This window comes from Anas platyrhynchos, chromosome 3 (assembly GCF_047663525.1).
Source record: "Anas platyrhynchos isolate ZD024472 breed Pekin duck chromosome 3, IASCAAS_PekinDuck_T2T, whole genome shotgun sequence".
Classification (NCBI taxonomy): domain Eukaryota; kingdom Metazoa; phylum Chordata; class Aves; order Anseriformes; family Anatidae; genus Anas; species Anas platyrhynchos.
In genome coordinates this window covers 62,663,767-62,676,402 of record NC_092589.1, presented here as the reverse complement: position 1 = coordinate 62,676,402, position 12,636 = coordinate 62,663,767, and the positions used below count along the sequence as shown (strand labels likewise).

The following is a 12,636-nucleotide window of genomic DNA, read 5'->3' as shown; positions in this document are numbered from 1 at the left end:
TGCACAAGTTCTGCGTGGCCTGGGGTCATCCTAGCAAGCTTTTACAACACAGACATGACTGTTACATAGTGTAACCTAGAGATGCTGAGGTATCTAGAAGCCATTGGTTTGCATAGTGGAGCTGTCCTCACGGATGCAAGTTTTAACATCTCTTTTTAACATGTTTAGCAGAAGTTCTTTCACTTCAAAAGAAACTGATGCTGACCACACCAAAACATCAGCGATGACTGGCTGGCTGTAGAATAATAGTAATAAAAATGTTAATTACACTTCTTTGCAAGGTGAACAAGGGTCATGTAACACTTATGAAAAGGTCACCTTGTGAGGTGGCTGAGAATGAGGAATTCTGACCTTTAAAACTGAACATAGCCCTCTGAATGCATTTGCTTTTGCTAGCTCTGAACACCAAATAAACTCCCAATAAATGGTCACTGGCTAAAGAAACAAAGAGATCCCAGGAATTAGCCTACTGCCTTTCTCCCAAAGAGCCCCCTTTTATCAAGAGAAGTGAGTGGTCTGGAAGAAAAATTGTTGATGTCTCTCTTCCCTGAAGGTACTTCAAACAGTAAATGAACACACAAGATCCCATGTTTATTTTCTTTTAAATATATTTTTGAAAATATTGTGTGATCCAAAATATGTGTTTTTCAATTTTGCGTGCCATAGCCCGGCCATGAGTGATGTATTTTATCCATATTCATAACAGTGTACAAACTTTCTATTCATAGCTCTCTCCACAGCATAAATTTTGGTGGGCATGCTGGAATTTCCTTGTGCGGCATATGGTAATCCTTTACCTGAGGGCTTGCTCCAAATAAATGTTTACATTCCTCTGACAGCTCACTTGAAATGTAAAGGAACAAGGTATGTGAGTCTTCTATTAAATAACTGACTGCATTTACATGTTCGGGGAGGAAGGCACATAGCGTTCTTACACTGGACCCGTTGCAGGAATGTCCAACCTTGTTTCCTCTCATAAATATTTCATAATAGAAAAGACCTTAAAAATATGCCAATTCAAACTGCAGACTGACCCTTCCAGCTCCAGGCATCGTAGCTAGGAGGGACTGAAATAAACACCACAAGTAAGCAGTGCCTGCAGCGGGCAGTCGTCTATGGAAACCACAGCCTCCTCTTTGGTCCTGGGGACGATCATTTCATTCGGAGGCTATTACAGGGACGGCCAGCTGAAAGAGAGGGTGGTGGGTGGCAAGGGTCACACATCAAAGATGCCAAGGAAGGTGGAAAGAATCTGGAGAAAAACTTCCTAGTCTGGGATTTGGTTTTATTTTATTTCACCCAGTTCAAGCAAATAACATTTTTTTACTTAGGCTGATGAAAGAATATTACAGCAACGAGGGATAAGCACACTGAAGTACTAAATAGGGTAAAAGCCTATATGCTGTGTATATATCTAATTACTGCAGTAAAAGTGTTGCCATGCGTTTATTGGCATACCTGGTCTACTCATGGTCTTGTGATTCCAGCTAGTCACATGGGGCTTTTTTAACCTTTTAATCATTATTCGTATCATCGGGACTATTCATTTGGCCAGTTGCCTTTCGGCCACCACCAGGATGAGGCTGGCCAGTTACCAAAATATCCCCAAGAGAGAGAGCAACACAGGAAATCAGGAGTTTGTTATTCTGCAGGAATCCAAACCCACAGTTTTCTCTGCTCATTCCTGCCCACCTTCCCTGGCAATTTAGCTCTAATAAGATATCCTTCAGCTGCCTTTGATATCCTTTACTGAGGGGACATGTTGTTTAGCCCCAGGAGGGAGTTAAAACACAGAGACTCTTTCTCCTCTGTTACTCACATTCCAGCACAGTGAAATATCTCACATTTCCCAGTTACAAGTCTTGTGTTTCCCATAAGTGCTTGTCAAGAGGACCATATTTTTTGCCATTCCTCTTGATTGCTATCAAGACTGCTTGCAGCCCTCTCTAAACGAACACAATGAGCTTGTGCAAACCGAAACAAAAATAAAATTAGTGCTGGAGACTCAAGATGCCTCTCAAAATCTGAGAAGTGCTTGAGTGACAGCTGGTCAGAGACACTTAGCAGCTGATATGTAGCCAACATCCTTGCTTTAAATCAAGAAAACCTTCGTGGAGGTTACATAATTTACACTGGCATAAAACAAGGGGAAGTAAATAGACACTAGTAACTACAGTATATTATAATAGCTATGATAATAGTTTGTAATAAAAAGCTGCCTCTCCTCTGAGGAACAAAATTGCCTTTGCAACCTTTAATTAAGCTGAGTTCTGAATGCTTTGTGGGCTAATTTTCTGCATGGTCCCCAATTTACAACATGGAAACTGAGGCACGTATATGTGAACTAACTTGTCCAAGTGTTACAGAGGAAGTGAAAGATAAAGCCAAGAACGGAAACAAAACAGACCATAATTCAAATGTGCACAATTCCCACTAGAATCTGAAAGCCCATTTATTCAATCCTAAATTTGACCCTTATTTAATTGACTGAAGTCCTGTGCCTTAAATACAAAACTACCCTTTGTCTACCAGTAATGGAAAAATCAACCCATTATTGGGAAGATGGATGTATTCATTAGGCAATTGATAACAGCTGTATTGAGTGTCTTAGCACACTTCTATGTTGAATTATGTTTATATACGTCCTCTACTAATAGTTTTAGAGAAGTGGAGTAAAGACAGAACAGTCTCAGGAGGAGACAGAGTTCTTAATCAAAGTCACAGCTATTACTGATCAGTTATAATTGCAAACACACTTAAAATCATTTTTTTAAAAGCAAATAAATGATAATAACACATCCATCTTAAAAAAAAAAATAATAATAATCCATGAATGACTCTAGTTTAGCTCATATCTGTGCTTAAACATTAATTTCATGTATTAACAGAAAGTATTACTTTAGCAGTCTTTGAGGACCATCTACAGACAATACACAGAATGATATACACCATAGGTAATATAAGCCAGCACCAAAATAGTTTGAAATTCTTGCTACAAAAGTCACTCTATTGTCAGCATGTCCAAGAAAATTTCCCTGAAGATATGAAGCCTTTTCAGCATACTTTTCAAGTTGACATCCTTAGGGTTAATTTAAGTAGTGAAACAGATGACCAAAGAGAAATGTCCTTACTGGAAATAATCTGACCCCCTTGTTCCAGAACTTAAGTCCAAGCACTGTTAGCAAAAACAGTCCAGAAAATGAAGTGGCACATAGTAAGAATTATGGTTTCTGATTTTTCTCGGGACCCAAACAGCATAGGACTTATAAACTGACTTGACAATAAAGTATATGTCTTTCAGTTTAGGCAATAGCCCATTGAGAAGCCAGATGGGATTTCAAAGATGCTAGTACCTTGTGCATATAAATACAGGCAAGCGCCTCAGAGGATAATATCTGTGGATGTAAGTACAGTCAGAGTGCACTGCAGAACTGTAAACTTGTTTATAATCTTTGTCAAAGAGGTAGCTAGCTCTCTTGCTGTCTTTCTCAACTATTGATGAAAACAGAATCAACCTGTACTGGTACTCTTATATAGCAGTTGATTTGTCCCTGCCCAATTTTGACATCAAAGCCCCACAGACTACCCTAGCAGCATAGCCCCAACGTTGGTAGGTTGAGATTTTTAACTTTGTTCTTTACTAATGATGGAGATACAGATATTGTCATCTTAACATTTCAAGCAAGTTTTTCAATGGGATTTCCTAGCATTTAGAGAATTTCTACTGTGTTTAGCTAGTGAACTACAAAATCTAACCACAGTCCTACACCAAACAGCTTCAAAAAAATCATTGCAAAGAGGAAAATCCACATTTAAAATTGGACTGTTGTGTTTTACTGCATATTGGTTTCATATCCTCAGTGGAGATGTTGAGAGACATCTCCCAAATCACGAGGTTATTTCCAGACATATTCCTGGAAACAGGAAGGTTGCAGCATACTTCCCATCACACCATCAGTCTCATGCAGCTGGTTCCACTGAAGTGGGATGCAGAGCCCTGTCATCCTATAATACTCCACTAGCCTATGGATGATCTCACACACCTAAGGCCTGCCTGCATTACCACTAAGTTCCATTGGAACCTCTCTTCAGGCCCCCACACAATTTCCATGTGGCAGAAAACAGTTTAAGGTCTGACATTCATTGCGCTCAGAAGAAAATCCACACCAGCGTCTGCAATTAGAGGGAAAATTGTGTCAATTGGCACAGCACAATCACTCATACAGCTGGCTGCACACTCTCCATGCTTAGCAGAGGGTCAGGCCATGCCTCAAGACATGCAACAAAAGCTATACAACATTGTATGGCAAAGAGTAACAAAAGTGAATTATAGATTGCTGAGAAGGGACCTTATCAATGTTTACAAATATCTTAAATGTGGGAGACAGTGGGATTTGGCCAACCTCTTTTCAGTGGTTTTGTGGGGATAGGACAAGGGGCAATGGCCACAAGATGGACCACAGGAAGTTCCGCACCAACATGTGAAAGAACTTCATGGTGAGGGTGACAGAGCACTGGAACAGGCTGCCCAGGGAGGTTGTGGGGTCTCCTTCTCTGGAGATATTCAAGGCCCGTCTGGACACTTACCTGGGCAACCTGCTCTAGGGAACCTGCTTTTGCAGGGGGGTTGGACCCGATGATCTCCTGAGGTTCCTTCCAACACCTACAATTCTGTGATTCTGTGAAATCAAACAATACCAATGAGACTAAAGGTTGATAATATAAGATGCTTGAATAATATACGCGAGCCTTTAATGTTATTGCTCAATTGTCACATTCTAAAGACCACCTCATTTTTGAAATGTGCTGTAGTCCTGCAAGCAACATTGGCAGCTCTTTGCACCCAAGTATTCATTTGAACTTGAATTTGAATTTGAATTCTAGTTCATTTGAACTAGAGTGAATTTAAGTCAACTAAAAAATAAATTGTCTTCTCATTCCATTCCATGTCCATTCTTTACTGGAATGGAATTTTGCTGCACATGTTTTAAAGTATTTGCAAATTTAGCTAGGTTTGAGAAAGAAAAAACAAAACAACAACAACAACAAAAAAGCACACACACACAAAGAAACACAAAACACCACACAAACCAGTATGTGAAATGTATGAAACCTCAAATTTTCAGATTCCTTGAGGCTTGTTTATTTCCAAGTTAAGAAACCAAACATTTGATGATTACCAGAAAGAGGGCAATGTGCTTTTGTGCTGATTATATCAAATACAGTCTCCCATTGTCTGAAGAACAATTTTCTGTCAAGACATCGTTTTGACTGAGTTTTGGGTAGTAACAAACTTCTACTATTAAATACAGTCCTGTTTATCACCATCAACCCTGTGGTAGACTGAAAACCACTTCCACTAGGATCAATAGCTCTCTGTGAAGCCAGCAAACTTACTTTTACAGGTATCTCACAAAAGCATATGATACAGAAACACAGATTTGTTTCATACTGAGAAAATCCCAACCTCTGCAATTCAAAATGTAATTGCTGAAGTAAATATCCTAGAAAATTCTTGGCTTGCTACATTTCAGCTTTCATCATAAACATTTCAAAATAAAGTTTGCTTACATTCAAGTAGTTTTGAAATTAATGGGAGGAGCACATGACTTATTTAGTGGAGTATACTGGAAAATGACGAAGCAGTCTATGGGGAACTTAGTGCCCAGATGTCAGGTTATTTGTTGTGCATTGGTTGACACATGGGCAGTACTGGGATTTTTGTATTGCTGTTCTTCATTGTTATCAATATCATTCCATTATCACTTGTACTTTGTTCCTAGCTCCCCAGTCAACAACTAGATGCTATTGGCAAACAAAATAAAAGAAAGTGACAAGATTGTGTTTTTTATGTGCTTTGAAGTTTTAAAAGCTGTACAAGAGCCAGGAGTTCAGCTGATAAGCATCATTTAGAGTAGATCCAGCTGTAAACAACACTTATTTGTATTTATGAATCAGATTTTGAGAGGTAATTTGGACCTCAAACTAAAGACAGATGGCCACATCCACAGAAGCAAAGCTGTACATTCTGACAAGTAAAACTTGTGAGCCAACATGACCTTAAAAAACCGAGCACTTCAGATGATACTTGTTATATTCCTTTAAAAAAAAATCATGTTAAGTATTAGAAAATAATGCATTGCAGAATAAACAGAAGAATAATTTAAAATCCATGAAAATTTTGTAAGAACATTTGACTATTGCTGTTGTAGGTTTTATTTTGCAGAAAGTGTGTAAGGAACAGAAAGTTCCAAGCAACCCATGTCTTCAGACAGTATGTGAAATCTTGCAACTGAATCTGTTTAAGCACTTGGTTTTCAGCTAGATTACAGCCTGATTACCACTGTATTGAGTGTTGGTGAATGTAGAAGGTAGGAAGGTTGAGTTTAGAAAACACCATTTTGTTGGCCATTTTTTACAGTGTGTATTTCAGAAGCATTTTGCCAAAACCCAGTGCACCAGATACAGTGTTGTACCAGTATCCTGGAGTATCACAGCATTTCCTCCTGGGTGCCACGGTGCATGTGTTAACTGAACTGTAAAGGAGGAAGACACATGTTAATGAAAAAATAATAATAATATGTCTGCTTCAAATGATTTTTCATCATGTCTAGTCCTTGTGATGTTTCCAGACCCTCTTCAGGCTGGCTGGACACTGGCAAGTAGCCTTCATTCTGCTAGGCAGCTTCCTCACAAACACCCTCTGCAGAAAAGTTTTTTCAGTTATTCCTAAATTTACTCATCCTTCTTGAGCTGGAGGACCAAGGTGAGGGATAATTAAAATAGTGAGACTCCCATTGCTCATTCTATGTTGTAGAAGCTTGTTGTCTGTAACATTCTGCTTTCTGGCATCAGGAAATGAAAGAATAGTTCAGCCTTTGTTTCTGCTATTATTTTTTACCTCACAAGGATGCAGCAGCTCCTTTCAGGAGACCACGGATCATCTGAAGCATCATGCCCACAGATTTCATCAGAGCACCTCCATGAAGACTGCCAGGAGCCATCCCCCTGGGATTCAGCTGTTTCTCTTGTTCCAGGATCTGAATTGCCTCTTTCAGACACTCCTGGGTAGAAGAGTTAAATATCAGCCTTCAATGCTGCTTTTCAAAGGCAGCCACATCATTACTCATTTTAAGGCAAACAAATTCTGCACTGCACAGGAGAATGAGCTAGGTGTTTTATGTACTATCTATAAATTGGCAGGTTTGTCTGTGTTTGTCTGCTTTCTTTGTTTCCTAAAGATTAAGGTCAACAAACCTAATTTATTGCTATACACACTGATGGCAAAATCAGTTTCCAGCACATAAATCACATAATGGCCTTATCATTCCTGTCTATCTTCTATCTATTTCAGCAGTATTTGACATGGTCACCCTTCTCTTGAAGACGACAAAGATATGACAAAATATAATTTGAATAAAATTCTGTTCCACTGGTCTTACGTTTGCAGATCTACCTTTTCATCCTCTCCACTCAGATTTCTATTTTATTTTCCCTTTTTTTTTTTTTTTTCCTCTCAGTTCTTGCTAAGTTCTCTCTTTAATGATTTTTTTGCAAAATTCTGCTTTCATGAAATCTTCCTCCACCAAGATAGCTCAACAGGGTTCTCTCTTCTTTTATCAGGAAGAAGCCAAAAAATGAAGTGAAGGATTATATCTTATAGCCAATTAAAACAGTAAGCAATTTAAATGGTCTGTAGATCCTTTTTGTAGTTCATCCAGACCAGTACTATGACCTGGCACAAAAGAGGAGCTTCTGCAGACATCATTACAGTTGGTATAAATGATCTCATCTCCTCTGACATAGGAAGCACAACAGCTAGCGGTCAAGGTGGCTGGGACTAAGGAATGTACTATACTTTTTTAGACAGAAGAAGACCAAATGACCACACAGCCACTGCTGCTAGTGGCGGAGAGAACATTTTTTTCATATGGTTGTTCACTGTACCATAAAAATGTACCATTTTTATGTGCGTTTCTTTTAAGAGAGTGAAAATATCCTTGTGCCTTGTAACGTTTTCTAAGTGAGTGATACAAACTAGGCAGCAGTGGCTCATGGGCTGAAATCTCTGTTTTGTTCCAAGACATCCATCTCCATCTGAGATGCTTTTCTTCTGCAAAGTATTAGAAAGACCATCAGAGCAAATACCCTGCTGCCTTATTCAGGTAGGACCATGCTTCTACCAGGAGAAAACAATAGGATTCTTGGTTCATGTCATGCAAGAGAGAATGAGAGCAGATTTAAACATATTATAATACGTTACCATAAAAACTTCTCTGTTTTCTGAGATTTAAGAAGCAATGCCTGTGAGGTCTGGATCACGGGGGAAATATGGTGCTGACATAAGATGCGAGAAAAGCATCTCTTCAGGCCCTGAGTTTTTCATGTGGAAAATTCACTGTGGCAAAGCAGTGTTTCAGTCTCTCAATTGACCGATTGTTGTAGTATTTGTCGTTGTGGTGCTTATTTGTTTTGCTAAAGGAAATGCTTTAGCAGGCAGCGCGCACACAGCCTGGCATAAAATGGAGAGTGCCCACATTCCTGACAATAACAGTTTACTTAGCTGTGTAGGGCAGGCTGTTTTCAGCTGGAAGTTCAGAGCACCCACTTTTTCCTGAAAAAGAGGAAATATAATAATACCATGGAGAATCATGGGCTTCAGCTGCTTGATTTCACCACCAGATCTAAATTCCTCCAAAACAAAATACCTCAAAACATCCAGCCAGCAACAAGGTGTGCATTTATGCACTACTGTGGCAGTCTGTGGAACATTTTTTCATGGTAATGTTGAGCCAGCTTATTATTTCAAAACCAGGCACGGCAGCCTTAGGTATCTACTGGTCTTCAGGCTGTTACTATGGCATAAACAGTTTATCCAAAAACTCTGCTTTACATTGCATAAGACATTTATATTCCATGAATTAAAAGCCTAAGAGATCAGCTAAAAATATCTGCAGGGCTATGAGATGCAGAAGGCTGGGAGGGCTCAGCTGGGAGAGCTGAGAAGATATGACTTAGGTTTATATAACCAGAAAGGCAGTGGAGAAGGTGAGGAAGAAGATGTTCACCCAAATTCTCGACTAGTAGAACAGGGCTCAGTCTAAAACAGGTAAAAGCAACTTTACAGAGTAGGCAGTGCACTTCTGAAACATGCTGCCATGAGAGCCATGGTGAGGAGTCAGAGCAAACCTCCAGGTTAAAAAGACGATTAGACAACATAGAGCAAAACAGGTTTTAAAAACATGACTTGAGAAAATTGCACTACTTGAGCAAAATGGCCAGAACCTTCAGCCAGATTCTGCACACTTCTGACTGCTGGGAAACATCGTTGTTAGTCTTGTTTCTGTTGGTGAATGAGAATGAAGTGGACCATATTTTTTACATCAGTTTCAGGAATGAGATTATAGCTTTTGACTTGGAAATTATTTTCAATATTCATTTTGCTCTGTTTCTTTGCCTTTATCAGGGCTAACTGATCAGTAATTCAGCAATCAGTCATTGTTTTCCCCACTAAGCACAGACCACAAATTATTTTGGTATAGTGCCTTTCAGTTATCTTTATTCACAGAAACCCCAAATTCTTTGATGAATGGTAATCTATGCGTCAGCTGTCTGTAAGGATGAAAGATAAACTCTTACTGGAAAGTGCACCATACATAATTATGACTCAGCCCGAAAAACAACAAAATCTGCCTCGTTGTTTTGATCTGTCAGCTCCACACTGTAATGTTAACCAGTCTTGATAATCCTGGGCAATAATACAGACTGCCCCATTTCAAGTTTTCTTTGCAGCATTCTTTGCACAAGAACTATTAAATTCATTGTCAGGTTCTGCTATAAAAACTACCTCTCTTCTGGGTGAACTTTTAGATGAACTTTTGGATGAACCTTAACAGGCCTCTAGTTACATGATTATCACTGAGAGGGGAAACCCATTTCTAGCCTCAGAATATCCCTGGATGCAAAGCATGTTTCCGTAACCATATGTACCCATAATGCGATATACTCATATAAAAAAAAAAAGATACCCGTAACACAATAATGGATAGCAATGATCTATGGAGGTAACCTCTCTTTGCCACCCCTTACCCACTCCTCCATATTGATGGGTACTATTATATAAGAAAGGTTTGATATAAAATAGTTCTGCTGATATGGCACTGCCCTGTCTTCTGGTCCTACAAGAGACCAAACGTTCATCCTCCCCCTCAATCCACCAGAACCACATGTTTGGGGTCTTTCTTCATTCTTAGGAAAGATTTTTCATATGAAAAGACACTTTTTTTGTTTACTTCAGTCTTATTCTCACCAAGCAGCAGTGTGAAAAGTAGCCTATTGACTTTCTGCTTCATGTCTTATTGTGAATCCAAGATTAGCATGGGTCACTTGCTAATGCTGGGATTTATTGATTTAATGAATTTCATTAAGTTAGAATTCCAAGAAGTCTGCCTTACAGGTTAAGAGGAAGTGGAGGAAGAAACAGCAAATGAAATACAAAAACATTCTCTTGACTACTGTAGGTATAAACTGTAATCTTCATTGAAGCTAGTTAGAAAAAGTAATCCGGAAAGGAACTAAAAGTGAAATTAGTCATCAGCCAGGTAAAGCTCTCTGTACTAAGTGCTCTTTGTATGTTCCAACAATGTACACAGTTAGTTTAAAATAATGGTCACCAGAAACCAAGACAAATATGACTGATGCTGACTTTTTATAAGTGTAAATGAAACAACACAAAAATAAAAACCCTCAAGGATAAACACATCTGTTTTCCAGAAGCTACCTCTTGTTCTACTGCAACCTTTTCCTTCTTCTGTTCCCTTACCTTTCTTTAACTGAACTTTTAAAAACCTGAAAGGACCAATATTAGCACATTCATCAGTCTGATCATTCATCTTGCCTGGAGCAATTCCTAGGGTCATGTAAACAGTTTGCTGTTTCAGACAGCTTGTTCCCAGAATATGCTTCTTGACAACAGGAAATTCAATTAACAATTGCATGTAGGCTGTGGACATGTACCTTTTCAGGCTGTAGCTGCACCAGCTGAAGAGGTTACTGAAGTGGCACCTCGTCCCTATGCACTTGTCAACTTCTCTCTGTGGCCTCTAACCAACATTCACTAAAATGAGATGAGTCAATTTTAAGAACTTAAAGAATGGCCACTGTTACAGCAGCTTATTTTGACTGAAAGAAGTTCTTGAAAGTCACATGAGGAGCCTCATGAGATCACAGAGGGTGTAACTTCCAGCAGTGGAGGGAGGAGCAGGCTGGGGCACTTACCTTCTTGTTGGCACAGCTGCAGCTGGAAAAGAGCGTGCATCTGTAGACTTGCACAAATGCCAGTTTCAGGAAAGATGAGAAACCCAGAACAAGCACAGTATAGGCATGTCAATGTACATACAGCATGAGGTAAAACATCTTGGGCTTGTAGTGAAGTTACTCCACTCAAGACAGTGGCACCACTGTCATTTATATCTGTGACAGAAGACTTTCTGAGTTCTCTGGCCAATTTGAGCTGTGTTAAATGAAAGGACAGTTTATCACACATCATAAGATGAGTATCAACTTGCTAAACCACATAATTAGATCATGTGTATGAGCCCTGAATTCGTACTTATGCACCTAAAGAAATAGATTGAATTTCATGAGCACTGGGAATCCAGGCATCTCCTGTTGACTTAGTCATTCCAGAGGCAACTGTAAGGTACCCAGCTTTTGGGAAAATAAAACCATTCCTTGCATGAAGGCCAAGGAACCTATTTCTAACTGCACTTGTGTCAATCTTTCAGTCTGTGCAATTGAATGCGAGGAAATAAAAACCCATTTGGAAAGTTTTTTTTTTAAATATTGCCTCACTTATTATAAAATACTACAAAAAACATAAGAATAATTTGAAAGACTAGATTTTACAGCAGCACAGTTACAGTGCTTTGGATGACTGTGGCAAGATCTTGGCCTCATGAAGTCATGGTTAAATTTCTTCTAACTACATAAAATTTTTCTTCAAAACAGAAAACTTATTCCCATCAAATCAAAATTAGTCTTTCACTTCTAAAGCTAAAAGGTGTGTCAATCACTTCATCAGCTGTCATCTTTCAGATACATGTAAGAAGATCTTTCAGCCTTTATGTTTAGTCAAAAAAGAAACTCCTTACAGTAGCCAATAACCATCTTTGAATAATGCAAGAACATTTGGCCTCTTCGTTAATTTTACCAGATCTTTCACAGCATATTTACAGGTGGACCTGCCCTGCTTTCAGGGATAGAAAGCTTTAAGGTGGTTTTGTACTTTCCACTCAGACGATTCATGAGACTGAGGATGAGAAATTACTCCTACAATTTGGTTGCTTCTAGCTTTTTATGTACTTGGAGACCCAACTGTGTTTAGCCATACCAGTCACCTTGTCCAAGTTCATTGTGCTACTGGTGCAGCAGCCATAACATGCTGTGGACTGCAGTGCAGTGAGTACAATGCAGCCAACACACACTTGAGTGCTGAGGAGATGCTTATCTTTCAAGGAACAAAAAGGAGTAGAGACTGGAAATCAGGAGGATGATGCTCTAAACAGCAGAAGATGAACTAAGTAAGCTAAGTAAGGTAAGTAAGCTCTCTGCATTTACCTGCACATACTTGGTCTT

At 39.1% G+C, this 12,636-nt stretch overlaps 1 long non-coding RNA gene across 1 annotated transcript; it reads right to left on the bottom strand.

The window, feature by feature from the left end:
- Positions 1-632: 632 nt before the first annotated feature.
- Positions 633-12,579, bottom strand: LOC140002195 (uncharacterized). The gene is made up of 4 exons (XR_011808372.1): positions 8,264-12,579; positions 6,902-7,064; positions 4,588-4,679; positions 633-4,173 (listed from the first exon to the last, which is right to left on the bottom strand). It is a non-coding gene; the product is annotated as an uncharacterized lncRNA (long non-coding RNA).
- Between the last annotated feature and the right edge of the window lie 57 nt (positions 12,580-12,636).